The sequence below is a fragment of the Nyctereutes procyonoides genome, unplaced genomic scaffold (genome assembly GCF_905146905.1).
Source record: "Nyctereutes procyonoides isolate TBG_1078 unplaced genomic scaffold, NYPRO_anot_genome, whole genome shotgun sequence".
NCBI lineage: Eukaryota > Metazoa > Chordata > Mammalia > Carnivora > Canidae > Nyctereutes > Nyctereutes procyonoides.
Window position 1 is genome coordinate 4071586 of NW_026575142.1, and position 19600 is coordinate 4091185.

At 34.1% G+C, this 19600-nt stretch overlaps 1 long non-coding RNA gene across 1 annotated transcript in view; it reads right to left on the reverse strand.

The window, feature by feature from the left end:
• LOC129498741 (uncharacterized) overlaps positions 1-19600 on the reverse strand; it is a 221363-nt gene that overhangs the window by 27780 nt on the left and 173983 nt on the right. The window contains exon 3 of the long non-coding RNA XR_008662193.1: positions 3186-3275. This is a non-coding gene — a long non-coding RNA (uncharacterized LOC129498741). The remainder of the gene's footprint in view (positions 1-3185; positions 3276-19600) is intronic.

Here is a 19600-nt window from a genome sequence, read left to right on the forward strand (position 1 = left end):
ACCTCTAAAATCTTTATTTTTTATAACTCATTTTATGTGAGTCTAAAGATAACTGGATTCAAGATTTCAAATTTGTGCAAACCTGGGGTTTCAACGAGGAGCGTGCTTAAACAAACAAGCATGTGGCTATTTGTCAATCAAAACAACCCAAATTGTTTTTAGTATTTTATCACAAACATTTTCCAACATAGAGCCTAGTTTAAGAATTTTACAGTGAACACATTGTATATATATTCATCACCATTCATATTTTATTTTACTATTTTTGCTTTACCACATATTAATATATCTCCTTATCTTTCCATCAATTTACCTTATAATTTTTTTTAAAGATTCTATTTATTTATTTGAAAAAAGAGAGAATGTGGGGAGAGGGGCCTAAGGAAGAGGGAAAAGTGGACTCTGCACTGAGTAGGGTGCCCAGTGCTCAGCCGGATGCCAGGACTCCAAGATCATGACCTGAACCGAAGGCAGACAGACTCTCAACCCACGGAGCCAGCCAGGTGCCACTACCTTATAATTTATAAATATCAAAGTGTAAGTAACCTCCACCCCCACTACATACCTTAGCATAGATACCATTAACTGGAAATCATGAAAATCTAGGTTTTTTTTTTCCTTTTAATGTAAAATGTGCAAACAATGAAATGCACAATTTCACTGAGTTTGTCAAACATTCACCTGTATATTCTCAAGTCCTTATTAAGATATAAAATATTACTATCAATTAGAAAAGCACCTCATGCTCCTTCCTACATAGTCCCTCTCTTATTCCACAGAGGCAAAATATATTTTATTTCAATATATTTTACCATTGGTTAGTCTTGCTGATTTTAGAGTCATATCTTTTGAGTCATACTATAGTAGGTAGTCATTGTGAATAGATTCTTTCACTCAATATTTTGTTTCAAAGAATTACCCATGGTTTTGTACAAGTCATTGTTTCATTCTTTTGTATTCCTGAGTATTATTCAATTTTATGAATATACTACTGTTTGTATATTCACTTCCCTATGGAGGGTCACCGGGGCTCCCTCTAGTTTCTGGCGATCATAAGTAAAACTGCCACAGACATCTATGCATAAGGCTTTTTCCATCCACATATTTTCATTTCTCGAGGGTAAACACTTAGAAGTGTTGGGTGAAAGGAGAAGAAATGTTTCCTTCTCTACACAAACTAAAGGAAAATATCTTTCTTTTGTCTCTATTCCTAGTCACGCCAACACTTCTGACACCAGCTATATTTTTTTTTTCCCTTGAATTTAGCAATTCCATAACTCACTGAATACAAATCGGGTGTCCCACAATTCAATTTGTTTCTGACATTCTCTCCTTGGAGTCTGTATCAGATCCCATGAGTTAAGGCCTCAGTCTCACAAGATCCTCTCTCCTCCCAGTTTTAGATCCCAGTCTGGTATCACCTGTGCCCCTGAATGTCTGGCAATACGTTCTCATGACTCTCTTCTCAGGTTAAATAATGTGCTAGATCGGCTCACAGTGCTCAGAAAAACAACTTACTAGGTTACTGTTTTATTATAAAAATGATTCAATTCGGGAAGAGCTAGATGGAAAAGATGCCTAGGGCAAGTTGTGTGAGAAGCATCGAGGAGCTTCCATGCTCTCTGGGTGGATCACTTTCCCAGCACCTCTGGAATTGCTCTGAACCCCTTCAGTTAGGATTTTTTGGAGGCTTCTTATGTAGGCATGATTGATTCAACCATTGGCCATTAGTGATTAACTCAATCTCCAGCCCCTCTCCTTTTCCCCAGAGGCCTGGGGATGTTGCTGAAAATTCCAACCCTCCTGTCTCAGGGTTTGTTCCCCTGGCAACAGCCCTCGTCCTTAGGGATCTCCAAAAGTCATTTCATAACATAAACTCAGGTTGACAGGAGTTTGTTACGAATATCAAGACACATTCATCACTCTTATCATAGGAAATTCCTAGGGTTTTAGGACCTTTGTATCAGGAATGGAGACAAAGACCAAATATATATTTCTTACTAATAATCACAAGATCACATTAGATCATAGGACCATGCCTGATTAGTTTTATAAGAAACCGTCATTTATTTTTCCCAAAAGTATGCACCATTTTACATCCCCACAAAGTGTGTCTGAGAGTTCGGAAAGCTCTGCATCCTTGGGAACACTAGGTATTGTAAGTCTTTTTAAATTTTAGATTTTAGTCATTTTTTTGTGGGCATGTAGGTGTTTCTCACTGGTTTTAAATTACAACACTTCTGAGGACTGTTCATGTTGAGATTTTTTTCAAATTCTCATTAGCTCTACATTTCTGAATTGTCTATTCATGTATTTCCTTCCTTTTCCTCCCAAATTTAAAAATTAAGTTATAGATGTTCTCTATATGTCCTGAATACCAGTACTTGTAAAGATAATGTGTTTTGCTACTATTTTCTTCCAATCTGTGCTTTACATATTCATTTTCTTTAATTTTTTTTAAATTTTTATTTACTTAGGATAGTCACAGATAGAGAGATAGAGAGGCAGAGACACAGGCAGAGGGAGAAGCAGGCTCCATGCACCGGGAGCCCGACGTAGGATTCGATCCAGGGTCTCCAGGATCGCGCCCTGGGCCAAAGGCAGGCGCCAAACTGCTGCGCCACCCAGGGATCCCTACATATTCATTTTCTTAATGATATATTTTAATGAGTAGAATTATTACTTTTAATGAAGCCTAATCAATTTTTATCCTTATTTCTTTCTGTGAACCATTTTTAAAATGTATATGCCAAGTCACAAAAATAGTCTCCCCTCTTTCAGTGTATTGTCCTTTTACTTTGTATTTAAGTGTAGGCTCATCATGAACTGTTTTTTGTGTGCAGGAGGAAGACCTCTTCCTAGAGTGTTCGCCCATGAGATGGCCTGAGATAATGAGTGAAGTGATGTGTGACACAATTAAGACAGATGTTCTTAGAAAACAAATGTGCTTTTCCACTCTATCTTTTCCTCCCTAACATCTTGATGCAGTGAACATCATAATATTTAAAGACACTCTGAATATGGTGGGGCCGTGCTGTATAAAGACACTGAGTTCCTAAATCACCCCTTAGGAGAGTCAACTGCCAATCTGGAATTTCCATGAATCAGAAATAAACATACCATGTCTGAGTCATTATATCCATTAGGGTTTGTTCATCATGACAATGATTATTACTCGAATGTACCTTGATTCTGTTCCTCAAGGGTGGGAAGTGATGAACGTGTGTAGCTCACAGATGGGTTTTGGATATATCTTTTGGACATTAGTTGGTGATCTGAAAATAAAGACAATGAATGGTTTGACCTTCTCTTTAATGGGTGATTTTATATGTCCAGTATTATAACACCTACTTCAAAGGAGGCATCTTATTACTAGCATAAGATAGCTGAATGGAAACAGTATTATCTGAAAGTCTCTGTCACAGCTCTATGTAAATTGAAAAGATAACTTCTGATACTATTTCTTGGAAGCTGAGGCCGGGGACTTTTAGGTTGGCCATGTGTGGAGAGTTTAGCTCACATACTCCATAGTGTTGCTGCCTTAGTATCCATTTTGTTTGGTCAAGTAGACCGCAGCTACCTTAAACTGACACTAGTTGCTCATGTAAATGCAAGCCTTAGATGCCCACAGAGTCATAAGTATAAATTCCTAATCTGACTTCCAAAAGGTTCTTGTGATCAATAATCTCCCCTGCCTCCCAAGGCCTACCTCTAATGGATGCCTTAGTAAAAGACCCCTCCAGGGTTTACTAAAACCCCACTCTTTTAGTATGAATTGATCAATCTAGTTCTTGGCTCAGGTACCCCCAGAGTACTCCACCCACTGACTATAATAAAGGCATGTGTCCTACGTCCTATTGCTGTCTCTATCTGGACTTTACTTGGACCTTGGACCCATGACTGACTTGGGGCTTGATCTCATCACCATGAGATCACCAGGTAATTCCTCCAGGAGCTACAATAAACTTTTCTATTTCAGTTTCTTTTGTGGTCTGTTGTTGAAACAAAGCTCATCATCTGGCACCCTGTCCTCCTTTTAACAAGTTTTAATCTGACAAAGTCACAAAACTATAGCTATGGTGCTATTGGTTATCCCCTCTTCCTGGTGGGAAAAACATTATGGCTTGGGAAAAATTAGGTATGTTACCCTTTGATCAATTTTCCCTCCTAAGTGGTAGAACTAGCACAGTATGCAAAGTATAATTCTGCTGTTAACACCTATAATCATAAAATTAAACATTCTAAGTCAAATAATCTCTCATAACATTGTGCATACTATTACGTGAATTCTGAAACAGTATGTGTTCTAAGGTCATCAGTTCCATAGGATGCTAATAGTAATGGGAGAAAAAGAAGAAATATATATGTTTTTTAATTGAGGACTAGCTGACTTAGGCAAGTATGTTGACTCTGAAGTATACTTCTAGAAAATGAAGTATATATTTTATCCATTCATTCAATATTCATTTAATAGAATATTTTATGTATTCATACACTGTTATATAATAATGTGTGTACATATATGTATATATATGTATTCATACAATGGAATATTACTCAGCCACAAAAGGAAGGAAGTCTTGTCATTGTAACAACCTGGATAAACCTAGAGGACATTATGCTAAGTGAAAGAAGCTACACACAGAAAGATAAATACTTTATAGTCTCATATGTGGAGTCTAATAAAGTTGAACTCACAAAGCAGAGAGTAGAATGATGGCTGCCAGGGGCTACAGGGTAGGAGAAAGAGACAAATATTGGTCAAGGGTACAAACTTTCATTTATAAAATGAACCAGATCTGGGGGTCTGACATAGATGTGACGATTATAGTTATACTGGATTATGTATGTGTAAAAAAAAAAATAAGGACTTACACCTTGTCAAACCCATTAAAATCCCTCCTCACGGGAGCTTATTTGGTCTCATATAGTGATACAGTTTTGTTCACTGGCTTCACAACTCTGATGCCTCACTCCTGGACTCTATACTCCTGCCCAATGGTTATTTAACATTTCCATAAAAATGGAAAAACAAATAAACCTTTATTTGTCACTCAGTTTTACTATTCCTGAAATAAATTATGTCCAACTTTTTCTGAGACACAGCCTAAATCTATTTTTTTATATTTCTTTACTTATTTGAGAGAGAGAGAGAGAGAGAGAAAGAGCACACAGGTGTGTGTGGTGGGGGGCAGAGGGAGAACCTCAAGCAGACTCCACAGTGAGCCTGGAACCTTACTTGGGGCTCAATCTCATGACCATAAGATCACAAGCTGAACCAAAACCAGGACCCAGTCATATGTTTAACTGACTGTACCACCCAGGCACTCCAGCTAAATCTAATTTTTAAAAATAATCATGGCCTAATATCCAAGCTTAAGCCAAGACCACCGTACTTCTATGATACTGCAAGTCTCTCCAATGAGTCTTCCTGCTTCGAGTCTTGTCTCCACCACCCTTAAGAGATTACTTTTCACAATGCAGCCCCTATCCTGCAAAGTGGAGATCACATTCTCACTCCTGTTTGAATACATGTCAAAGTTCTATTTAGTTGAAAAATTTTGGACCAATCGAAGAGTATTAGTAATTCATTAAGAGACATTTTCAGTTGAGTCAAAAACAGATTAGGGAGGGAATGAACACTGAGAACATGCAAACTAATTTGATGGAATTTACTGGTGAAGGAATGGAGGAAAACGGGGTGATGTTTTGAAAGAAAAGAGGATTGGGGAGGAATTTAAGTTGAACATTTTCACAAGCGGCAGGAAGAGGCAGGTGAAAGTGAGACAGACCGGAAGTGAAAGAGAGAGGAGGAGACTGAATGAGCAAAGTCCCAGATGAGACATGAGTTGGTGGATTCTCTTATGTCTGTCTGTCCATCACTTTACACAGCAATTTATAAGATAATGGGAGAAAACTAAAATCTTTAATAGTTTTTGTTATTGGGAAATGCAGATATGCAGCTGGAATATGAATTTCCTAGTATCTGTCTCTTGAATGTAAGTGGATTTTTAAGCCCCTCAATTTCCAAATCCAATTACATGTAAAAAATGGGTTAATGCATGTGACATAATGCACATGAGTGGATCATAAATGTTATGTTGACTGATGAAATAAACTTATTCTAAGATGCCAGTATCAATTAAATGGTGCAATAGGAGAAATATTGTGGACTAATAGAAGGCATCAAAACCACTTAAATAAATGACACATTTTTGACCAGGAAAACACTGAGAACAGGTTCCGTTAGATACAGCATTAAATCAGGTACTTCCTTCCAAAGATCCAAGAAAAACAAAATAAGCATAAGATACCTAATATGGAAATGTTTTACTCTATAAGGAGAATGAACCTCTGGTTGATTAAAATACTCTTGTTTTTCCTCTCTCTTCCAAAATCACAATGCTTTCTATGGCTAAAGGGAGACAGGTTACTGTACTTTCATGGGATATAAATTGATCTCTCAACCTCTGAGTATAGTTTCAAAGCAAATCTTGGAGTGATTCATGCTGTGGATGGGAACAAAATATAATATATTGTTCAGTATGCCAAACATATTGAAACCATACTTGTCTGAAAAGAGGGGATATAATTGTACTTTAAAGTTTTAGACTAAAAAAAATAAAAAAATAAAGTTTTAGACTAGTCTTTGTATATTGACAAAAATTTTTGTCAAATTCAATAGTCTTTTTCTCATTACCTTCAAAAAAGAAATGTCATTTTAATGATTCCAGTGTAGTCTGAAATTTCACACCTGCAGTATAATGTATGCATTCAAATATAACTATCTTTCTCATAATTACCCCATCAGGCATTTGATGTTTTTAAATTTTATTTGAAAGATGTGTGTTGCAGTTCCCAAAATAAGAAGTCCTTCTACTGATAAGGCTTATATTAAAAGTTTCAGTGGCTCTACTCTAAATTATATTTGCCTCATTCTCTAGTTGACCCTTATTAAAAGTTTAATAAGAAGAATATCTTAACAGAAAAGATATTTTCCTACACTTGATTCCAATTTCACATTTTTTTTGCGAGAGATATTTCCTCACTGAATTAATCTGAGCACAAAGAGAGATGTTGTATTATAGCCAAGAAATTTAATTTGAAAAGTATGTGTATATGTCAAAAAGAAAATACACCATTTCATTTGTTTAATATAAAAATAAATATTGTAAGTTATCACATCTAGGCATGGGTCATCTTAACAATGCTTTTATAATTTATATTTTCTATCTCACTTGATAGTCACTGGTTCTAGATACCATTATTCATGTTCCAAAATAAACGGTTTTTATTAAAGCTTTTAAATTTTGAATAGGATGACTCTTTTAAAAAATTCCATTTATGCAGAAGTATCTCATTAAAACTATTTTCTCCATATAAGTGTTTTTTGGCATGATAAAACATTCTCTAAAATTAACACATGTGATTAAATTTTGCCTTTTTCAAAATTAAAAAGTTTAAAATGACTTCTAGTATTAGCAAACATGACTATAGTCAGTTATCCTGTTCTCATCCTACCCTCTAATTTTAACCTCCAACACATGCACTATTCACTTGCTGGCATGCCTCAAAAAAAAAAAAAAATCAAATATCTGACCCATCTTATCTCCCTCCATTGGTCTTAGCCTCTAACATCTCTGATCTGGATTAACTCAAGCACAGTCAAGGAATTTTCTCTTTTCTACTTTTACCTATTCTCCATCCCTAACCACATGTAGTTTAGTCTCAATAAAGTAGTCAGATCTTTGCTCAAAACCCTGTTCTGACCCCTATTTCCTTTGCAGTAAAAAGTAGAATGTCCTTTAGACATTAGAACCTACATAACCTATTTTCCCATGAATTTGCTCTCTTACATTCATCTCTGTTCTCCTGCTCCGGGCCTGCTAGCCTCCGTGTTGTATCAACCAGGCATACTCCTGCTTTTAGATTTTTGCTATAATCTTTTAGCTCTTCAAATGCTTCATATGCTTCCCTTTGACTTTGCTTAGCTATTGTCTAACTCAATTCACGCTTCTATAACAAAAATGTCATAGATCAGATGACGTATTACAATATATTTTTTTACCCACAGTTTTGGAGCTGGTAGGTCTGGAATAAGAAGCCAGCAGATGCGATGTCCGGTGAAAGTCAGTCGTCTGGTTCGTAGACAGCCATCTTCTCAATGTGCCCTCTAATGGTGAAAAGGGGCTAACTAGCATTCTAGGGTCTATTTTATAAGGTCACTAACCCCATTCGTGAGGACTCAATTCTCATGACTTATTACCTCCTAATACCATCACACTGGGGATTAGGGTTTCAACATATGAATTAGGGGGTGGGGGGCACAAATATTCAGTCCATTGTAGATAGAGTCTTGCCACTTTCATCTATCCTTCCTTAAATGTGCCCTTTAAAGGAGAGATCTACTCTGACCACACTGTTCAAAACTGCTAAGTGGGCTTCTCCTGAACTCTGAGTCTTCTTACCTTGCTTCAGTTTTTTACTTTTAGCCCTATATATTAACACCTGCTATAATGCTTTTCAGTTTTATTATTCCATCTGCCTTGCCACATTAGACTGTAGAATACATGAGCAGAAAAATTTTGGTCTTATTTCCTCGCTGATACATTGAAAATGCCTAGAAAAGTAAATGGCACTAATGAAAAACTGAAAATATAAGACTCTAAATAATCCAACAAATTAAACGTTTCCATTTTATTCATGTTTTTGACTTGCCTATGTATAAAAAGATTTTGTTAATCATGCAAAACTTAAAACTCACATTTAATGTGTACATGGAACACTATCTGAATAGGAAACTTTGTTTTAATTAATCAGTTTACCTATTTAGTAAGAGATTGGATGCTATAATAAAGTCTGGTTATGGGGTAATTTTGAAGGATGGAAAAGAGATGGCATAGCCACTTGCTGAAAAGTGATGATGTAGGATTAACATATATACTTAAGAACAACTTAACCTACCATCACCTAGGTAAAGTAGGTAAAGATTATTTCTCTTTATGCAGACATGTAGCTGACAGACAGCATTTTGTTTTATTTTTTACTCTTGAAATCCTGCATTTGGTGTTTAGCTTTTTTTTTTTTTTACACATATGAAGTATTTTGTTTTGTTATGGAGCAATATACAGTGAATCACAACACAATATTTGATCACAATTTTGCTCTACCTTTGAAGTATAGTTGACATACAATGTTATATTAGTTTCAGGTGTATAACACAGAGATTCAACAATTTTCCACATTACTCAATGCTCCCCACTATAAATATGGTCACCATACAACATTATTACAATATTATCAACTAGATTCCCTATGCTGTACTTTTCATTTTGATTACTTATTTATTTTATAATTGGAACGTTGTACCTCCTAATCCCCTTCACTTATTTGACCTACCATCCTCCTTCTCCTCTGGAAACCACTAGCTTTTTTCTATTTATGAGTTTCTGTTTTCCATTTGTTTTGTTTTTTAGGTTCCACATGTAAATGAAATCATATTGATGAAAGAAATTAAAGGTAATACAAATAGAAAGATATACCATCCTCATAAATTGGAAGAATTAATGTTAAAATGTGCATACCACCCAAAGCAATCTACAGATTTATGATATTTATTTGTTGTAACTTAAACATACACAAAAAATAAGAATGTTTACCTTTTCAAGACAATGATTACCTTCATTTGTGAAAAAAGACTATATTAACACCTACTTTAGGAGAATATATTGAGTATAAAATGAGTTCATGCAAATTAAACATTTAACAGTGTTCCTGAAATTCAGTAAATGTGAAAACTTGGGGGCTATTATTATTTTTATTATTATACCTATTCAGCTCCAAAAATATAAAGTTCATAGAAATGCTTTATTCTATACTCTTTGAAGTATTTTTCATAAGTGTCATATAACAATTTTTTGACTTATGCTTAGCAAGACAGAAAAGTAAAATTATGTTAATTAATCATCTTATAGGAGTAAAGGTAAGCATTTTTATGTGTCCACTGTAATTATCATTCTTTATTTAAAATCCAATAAAGCTTGTTTGAAATGTATATGATCCCATGTTATCTTCAAAGATAACCATGTGATATCACTTGTGTTCATCACTGACCATGTTTTGGAAACAATGATTCAAATGGAGGAACATATTTGTACATAGGTTTACACATACAGTTGTCTTGAAGAACTTGAATTAGTCCAAAGTTACTGGGAGGTAAGCTTATGAATATGGCTATATATTGAAGATAATTTGAAGTTTACATAAAATTTAACTTTCTTTGAAGTTCCTGAAATAGGTTAAAAATATAGGCAGGAGGTAAAGAAGTAAAATGTTAGCCCTTAGTGAATTATTAAAAATATTTTTGTTTGGTTTCTTCAACAAATGGTGTCAGAAAAGTTGGATAGCAGTATGCAAAAGAATGAAACTGGACCAGTTTCTTACACCATACACAAAAAATAAATAAAAATGAATGAAAGATCTAAATGTGAGACAGAAATCCATCAAAATCCTAGAGAACACACTCAGTAACATCTTCAACCTCAGCTATAGCAACTTCTTGCTAGACATGTCTCCTGAGGCAAGGGAAACAAAAGCAAAAAATGCACTATTGTGGTTTCGTCAACATAAAAAGTTTCTGCACGGCAGAGGAAACAATCAACAAAACTAAAAGGCAACCTTCAGAATGGAAGAAGATATTTGCAAAAGTCATTATCTGAAAAAGGGTTAGTACCCAAATTCTGTAAAGAGCTTATCAAACTCAACACCCAAAAAACAACTAATTCAGTTAAAAAAAAAGTCAGAAGACATGAACAGACATTTTTCCAAAGAAAACATGCCGATGGCTAAACGATACATGAAAAGATGCTTAACATCACTCATCATCAGGGAAATGCAAATCAAAACTATAATGAAATAGCACCTCACACCTGTCTGGATGGTTAAAATTAACAACACATGAAACAACAGGTGTTGACAAGGACACAGGAAAAGGGAAACCCTCATACACTGTGCATGGGAATGCAAACTGGTGTAGCCACTCTGGAAAACTATGTGAAGATTCCTGAAGAAGTTGAAAATAGAACTACCCTACAATCCAGCAATTGTGCTACCAGGTAATTTATGTAAAGGATACAAAAATACTGATTTGAAGGGATGCACACACTCTGATGTTTATAGCAGCAATATCAACAATAGCCAAATTATGGAGAGAGCCCAAATGTCTGTGGACTGATAAATAATCTCAATATACTTAGTGAATAAGTGGAATATAATTTTTCTTTTCTTTACCTTTTCATTCTGGAAATGTAGATTCACAGGAAAATGTTATGAGGCACTGTGCACCCATCATCCAGTTTTCCTTCATTAGTTACATTTAAATATAGTACATTTACATTGGTAAGATATAGGAGGGAAGGGATATCAATATTATCTCTAGAGATAGGACATTCTTTCTTTGGAACAAATGGGGAATTAAATAAGACCAAGCTCTAAAAATCAGCAATAAGGGACATGTTCATTCTGATTTTAGAACCATAGTTATACATGGTATAATAATTAGAATATACTTGTAAAATTCTTGCTGTTAAAACCTTAGTCATGTTTTTCTAGAAATTCTGCTTTTTTAGTAAAGAAATAATATCTTTAAATATTCATCAGAAAATTCTTAAAAGATCATCAAGGTTAATTTTATGTTATTTTATTCCCATCACTGTCAAGGGAACAGATAATGTATCCTCTTGAAGGATGTCCAAACATTCATTATGGAAGTTAAACGGTATGATTGATAATTACTGCTATTTATGATTTATATAGAGCCGTCATCATATATGGCACCAAGGTGAACAAAGAAATGCCTTAACATAAGGGATTTATTTCTAACATAAACAAGTTTTTAAAAAAGTAAAAATTCAACAGCATTGATATTTTTTTAGGTCCAGGAAGTTTTTATAATATAGAAAACCTCTGAAATATAAAGAAATATTGAAATAAGAGTGAGCTCTTAAAAATAATTCTGCACATTCTAAAAAGTATAAATATAAGAGAGGAAGAAAATAAAGAGATTATTTTATAAAAAGTTCAAAATATGGGATGCCTCAGTGGCTCAAGGGTTAAGCGTCTATCTTCAGCTCAGGACGTGACCCCGGGGTCCTGGGATCGAGTCCCGCAGGAAGCCTGCTTCTCCCTCTACCTGTGTCTCTGCCTCTCTCTGTGTGTCTCTCATGAATAAATAAATTAAATCTTAAAAAACAAAAAGTTCAAAACAGAGATATCTAGTAGAGTAAGTTTAGAAAAATCTATCCCAATAGTGAATGTAAAATTATGATGAACCTTAGATATATCTACATCTATTTATATTTATAATATACATGAATATATAGACACATATGTTTAAAAGTATATTTGCAACCATACAAAAGATTGTATATTAATAGACCAAAAGAGGAAGTAAATAAAATCTCTAACATATGTTCTGAATAGTTAAGGAAAACTCACTATCCATCTTGGATACCTTTATAAAATTAAAAAATATATATGTGTTCTTTCATTAATATCAACATTAATATGTAATTAACATGAGTTATTATCATAAGTTATATAAATATGTAATACAGATTATATATAATTATATAAAAAGTACATTATAATAAAACCCTACCTCCCAAAACTATCCTTCTGTTTAAAGACACAATAGATTATATCCAATATATTCAAGAAACTGAAAAAAAAATGTCCATTACCACTACTATTGAAAATTTCATCTGACTCTTTCCTGTCTCCCAAATTTCAGAGTATGTAACTCATTAAAAATTATGTTCCAGGCACGCTAAAGTTTCGAATCGTGGGACAGCAAAGTCTTTCCTATATCAGATTCTTAGTTCCTTCTTCTCACCTTGTAGGTCTCAGAAGTTCTCCCTGACTTGTTATTACCTGCTATTATTAACTATCACATCATTCTGTTACTTTCTTCCATAGTATTGAGCATCACTTATGTCTTATTTATTCATTTATCAACAAAACTTATTCTGCACATTTTTATTACTCCCAAATTAAAACATACATTTCCAGGCATATACTCAGCCATTGTTTTATTTTTCTCTCACATTTTCTCCCTCTATCAAATGGGTGTCCTTTATTTTGATTCCAATTCTGCTTCTATGGGCTAAGACACTTGTCAGTGGGAGTTAAGAAAAAATCAGAAGTAGAAACATCCACAGCAAACCCTGTCTGAATAGAGAAACATAAATTGGTGAATTGCTGGAGGCTATGTGGATAAGTTAAAAACTCCAGGGGCACTCAGTCATAGAAGGACCCACAAGCTCTTGTGAGTTTTACCTGCAGGAGCTCTCTGAGAGCCACATAATGAATATCAGAGAAAAAAATCCCTTTGTGCTTCTGGCAAGGAAAAAAGATAAGTAATCATTTTGAAATACTCCAGAGCATTCTGTTTTTTTTTTTTTTAAAGGTCTACCCTCAGGAGAAAGTATTTTAACAGAATAATAATAATATAATATAATAACAGAATAATAGCTGTTGGGCTATTTTCAGAGCCTAATTTACCTAAGGGAAGGGAAATACTTAACTCCAGGCCCCTCTAGCTATCCTTGCCCTTGTAAGGGAGCAGTGACAACAAGAAGCACTGATGAAGTTCACATTCTAGGGACACGAGCTCACCAAATGACAGAGGCCACATCATTGGACTATGGAATGCTTCTTAACTGCCACAGCTTATCACTGTATTTTCAAAGGCCTATTTACTGCAGCTCTTTTTACCCAATACATTATGTTTGGCTGTCAACAAAAAATTTACAAACATCTCAAAGGCAAAAAAATAGTTTGCAAAGATTGAACAAGCATCAGAACCAGAGTCAGATATGGCAAGAATTTGGGGACTATCAGACTGGGAATTTTATAAACTATTATTAATATGCTAAGGGCTCTAATGAATAAAGTAAGCAGCATACAAAAATGGATTGATCATATAAGCAGAAATGAAAATTCTAAGAAAAAATTTTAAATGCCAGTGATAAAAAATAATGTAACAGAAATGAAGGATGTCTTTGATAAGCTTATTAGTAGACTAGAAAATCCTGGGAAAAGAATATCTGATTTTGAGGATAGGACAGCAGAAACTTCTAAACTGAAAAACAAAAACAAAAACAAAAAACAAACAAAAACAAAAACAAAAACCCTCAGGATATCTAGGAACTATAGGACAACTACAAAAGGACTAACATATGTTAAATGGGAGTACCAGGAGAAGAAGAAAGAGAAAGAGGAACAAAAAAAAAAATATATTTGAAGCAAAAATGAGAATTTCCCCAAAATTTTTTTCCCCCAAATTAATGTCAGATGCCAAACCACACATCCAGGAAGCTCAGAGAACACCAAGAAAGATAAATGCCCCTCACCTCCAAAAATTACCTGGGCGTATTCTAGTCAAACTTCAGAAAATCAAAAATAAAGAAAAAAATCTTGAAAGAAGCCAGAGGAAACAAGACCTTATCTATAGAAGAGCAAAGACAAGAATGCATTTGACTTCTTTTCAGAAACTATGCTAGCAAGAAGAGAGAGTGAAATATTTCAAGTATTGAGAGAAAAAACTACCAATCTAGAGCTCTGTACTCTGTGAAGTTATTCTTTAAAAGTGCAGGAGGGGCGTCTCAGTGGCTCAGTTGGTTAAGTGTATGCCATCAGCTCACATCAAGATCTTGGAGTCCCTGGATCCAGTCCTGCACTGGATTAAGCCCACTCAGCAGGGAGTCTGCTTCTCCCTTTCCCCCTCCCCCTGCTCCTGTTCTCTATCTCTCAACTAAGTAAAGTCTTAAAAAAAGTGAAGGAGAAATGCTTTCTCAGACTAATAAAAATTGAGGGAATTTGTTGCCAGAAAAAACTGTCATTCAGAAAATGTTCCTCAGAGAGCAGGAAAATGATATAAGAAACTCTGATTAAAATAAAAAGTACCAGAGAAGGAACAAATGAAGGCAAAATAAAAACATTTTTTATTTTTAATTGACCTAAGAGATAATATTTTCTTCAAAATAAGAATAGCAATAATGAATTTGATTATGTGTGCATATATATGTTTATGTATAAGCGAAGTGAATGATAGCAATGAAACAAGGGATAGTAGGGAGAGATTAGAACAATTTTGTTGATGTGAGGTACTTGCATACCTATGAAAGGATATATTGTTATTTGAAAATGAATTGAATTAGATATAAATGTATATTGCAAACTCTAGGGCAACAACTCAAAAAGTAGAAATATTATAAAAAAGGAGAGAAAATAAAATCATATGTAATGCTCAACTAAAATCACATAAGTCAAAAAAAGGAAAACAAAATTAGAAACAAAAGTGAAGGCAACAAATGGAAAATGATTATATAGAGTGAAATGTGAATTCAACTATTTCAATAATCACCTTAAATAACAATGGTATAAATACACCAATTAAAAGAAAGAGATTGTCTGAGGGACAAAGCACCCAACCCAAAAGACTAAAAATAAAGGAATGGAGAAAGATATAGCATGATAATATTAATAAAATAAAGCTATATTAATTTCAGAGGAGACCTGAGAGTAAGAAAAGTTATCAGGGATAAAGTAGGGCAGTACCTAATGATAAAAGATCAATATTCCAGAGGCATAATAATCTTTAATGTGCATGTGCCTAACAACATGGCACTGAAATACCTGTGGCAATAATGGATAGAACTTCAAGGGGACATAGATAAATTCCACCACTGAGGTCTTTAATGACCCTTATCAGAAATTGACAGATTTAATAGATAGCGATACTGTAAGGACATCCTTAAACTCAATAGCCCCAGCAACCAACTGGGTATAATTGACATTTATCGACTAATTCATCCTAAAATAGAGATTATTTTCAAGAGTATATGGAATATTCACCAACACAAGTCATATTTTTGGTCAGTAAGATCATCTTCACAAATTTAAGAGAATAAAATTCAAACAATATCTCCTAAGAGCACAGCGGAATGAAACTAGAAAGCAGTAACAGAAGATAGCTGGAAAATCCAAAAATCTTCAAGATTAAACAATACACTTCTAAATAGTCCTGAAACCAAAGAAGAAATTTCAAAGGATAAATTAAATTACAATTAAAATACAGCTTATCAAAATATGTGGGATGCAGCAAAAACCAATGCTTAGAAATTTATAGCATTGAATGTATATACTAGACAAGAAGATATAAAATCAATAATTTAAATATTTGCCTTAAAACTAGAAAAAAGCAAATTAATCCAAAGTAGCAGAAGAAGGGGGCACCTGGGTGGCTCAGTCAGTTAAGTGTCCACCTCCTGATTTCGATTCAGATCATGATCTCAGGGCTGTGAGCTCGAGCCCTGCATGGGGTTCATTGCTCAGCGTGGAGTCTGCTTGGGATTCTCTCTCTCCCTTTTTCTTTGCCCCACCCTCTACAATAATAAATAAATAAATAAATAAATAAATAAATAAATAAATAAATAAAATCTTCAAAGTAGGCAGAAGAAAATAAATAAGAAAAGATTATAAGAGAAGTCAGTGAATTTGCAACAGAAAATGAATAAAGAAAAATCAACAAAAGTTATGTCTTTGAAAATATCAATATCAATAAAATAGATAAGTCATTAGCCAAGCTACCTAAGGAAAAAAGTGAGAAGACACAAGTTAATAATATCAGAAACCAAAAAGGATCATCACAACAGATCCCACTAACATTAAAAGGAATAAGAAAATATTATAAAGAACTCTATGCCCACATATTTGATAACCTAAATGCATAATGAAACACTTCCTTGAAAGACAGATCTACCAAAACACACTTAGGAAGAGTTAATCAATTTAAATAGGCCTATATCTATTAAAGCAATCAATCAGTAATTAATAACATTCAAAAACAGAAAGCACCAAATCCAAATGAGTCCACTAGTGAATTATACCAAATATTTTAGAAGAAATTATTTACTTTTCTACATCTTTTTAGAAAGTAGAAGCAGAACTACTACTTCCTAACTCATCATATGAGACTAGAATTACCCTAATACCAAGATCAGACAAAGGTATTACAAGAAAGAAAAACCATAGGCCAGTATTTTTCATAAACAGATGCAACAACTCCTCAATAAAATATGAGCAAATTTAAACCAATAAAATATAAAAGGAATTATACATGGATATCAAATGGAATTTATGCCAAGTATACACAGCTAGTTCAACATTTGAAAATCCATCACATCAATAGGCTAAAACAAACAAACTAAAAACTATATGATTATGTCAGTAGATGCAAAAAAAAAATTGACAAAATCCAAGTCATTCAAATAAAAATTCTCAGCAAATTAGGAATAGATGGGAATTTCCTCAACTTGATAAACAACATCTACAAACATTTACAGTTAATATGTTGTACTTAATGGTGAGAAACTGAGCTTTTCTGCTATGATAAGGAATAGGGTAAGAATGTCCCCTCTCATCACTGCTTTCAATATAACACAAGAAGTCCTAGCTAATGCAGTAATAAAGAAGAGGAAGAGGAAGAGGAAGAGGAAGAGGAAGAAGGGAAGGGGAAGGAGGAGGAGGAGAAGGAGGAGGAGGAGGAGGAGGGAAAGGGGAAGGGGAAGGGGAAGGAGAAGGAGAAGTGGTAGTAGTATACAGATTGGGAAAGAAGAAATAAAACAGTCATTTTTTTGTGGATGAAATAATCATCTAAGTAGAAATCCTAAAGTTCCTAGAACTAATAGATGATAAATGGCAAGGTTGCAGGATACTTGGATAAAATATGAATACCACTTTCCTATAACAGCAGCAGTAAACAAAGAGTACTTGAAATTAAAAACATACTACTGTATAATTAGCACTCCAAAAATGAAATAATATCAATCTAACAAAATATGTACAAGATCTGTATGAGGAAACCCACAGCACTCTAATGACTGAAATAAAAAAAAAGAATAAAATAAATGGAAAAAATATTCCATGTTCACGGGTAGAAAAGCTCAATATTGTCAAGATAACAGTTCTTTCAGACTTGATGTTTAGATTCAATGCAATTCCAATCAAAATCCAGCAATTTATTTTGTAGATATTGACAAACTAATTCTAAAGTTTATAGGGAGACACAAAATAGCCAACACATTATTGAAGGGGAGAACAAAGTTGGAGGACTAACACTACCCAGCATTAAGCTACAATTTTAGGACAGTGTGGTTTTGGTGGGAGGAAAAAAAAGGACAAATAGACCAATGGAACATAATAGAGAAACCAGAAATAGATCTATGTAAATATTGTCAACTAATGTTTGACAGAGGTACAAAGGAAGCAAAGATAGCTTTTTCACCAAATGGTGCTGACATAACTGGACATCCACATGCAAAAACATGAACATGGACACGGATCCTATTAAAATTCCCAGAAAATAACACTGGATAAATCTAGATAACCTCATGTATGGTGATGACATTTTAGATACAACACCAAAGACTCAATCCATGAAAGAAATAATTGATAGGTTAGACGTCCTTAAAAATAAAAACATCTACTCTGTGAAAGACGATATCAGGGGAATGAGAAGATACTCACCAAAATGGGGGAAAATATTTTCAAAAGACACATCTGACAAAAAACTGTTATCCAAAATAAACAAATAACTTAAAAGAAAAAAAAACAGGCTAAAGACTTGAACAGACACCTTGTCAAATAACATGTGCAGATGACAAGCAAGCATATGAAAAGATGTTCAATATCATGTTATTGGAGAATTGCAAATTAAACCAATAATGAGACACCAGCACACACCTATTAGAATGGCCAAAATCTAAAACACTGATAACACCACATCTGGTGAGGATGCAGGACTCCCAGTCATTGCTGGTAGGAATGAAGAACGGTGCAGCCACGTTGTAAGTTTGATGGCTTCTTACAAAATTAAATATACTCTTACCATATGATCCAGTGGTCTTACTCTTTGGTATTTACCCAAATAGTTGAAAATTTATGTCCACATAAAAACTTCCACATGGATGTTTACAGCCACTTTATTCACAATTGCAGAAACTTGTAAGCAATCAGGACATCTTTCAGTAGGTAAATGAATAAACTGGTGCATCCAGAAAATAGAATATTACTTAGTGCTAAAAAGCAACGTTTTATCAGGACATGAGAAAATGTGGAGGGGACTTAAATGCATATTATTACAGGGGGTAGATGTAAACGCTCTATATTTCATGTTAATTTTTGCTTTACGCCAAGCTGCTTTAAAAATACATTTCATTTCTTAAAAAAGAGACAGATCACTGATAAAAGCTGTAACTGGATTAATCTTATTAGAACTACTTTGTGAAAAAAATCTAATCACAGATTGTATGACCCCATTTATATGACATTTCATTATGACAAAGTTATTGAAATAAAAATAGATCAATGTTACCAGCAGCGTGGTAAGAAGGGGATCAGATGTGACTACAAATGACGAGTCTGAAGTGGCTCTTTATGAGGCATACTTCTGTATTTCATTGTCCTGGGGGTTATAGGAATCTGAACAGGTGTTATAATGGCACAGAACCATACACATACATTATACCAATTTCCTGCT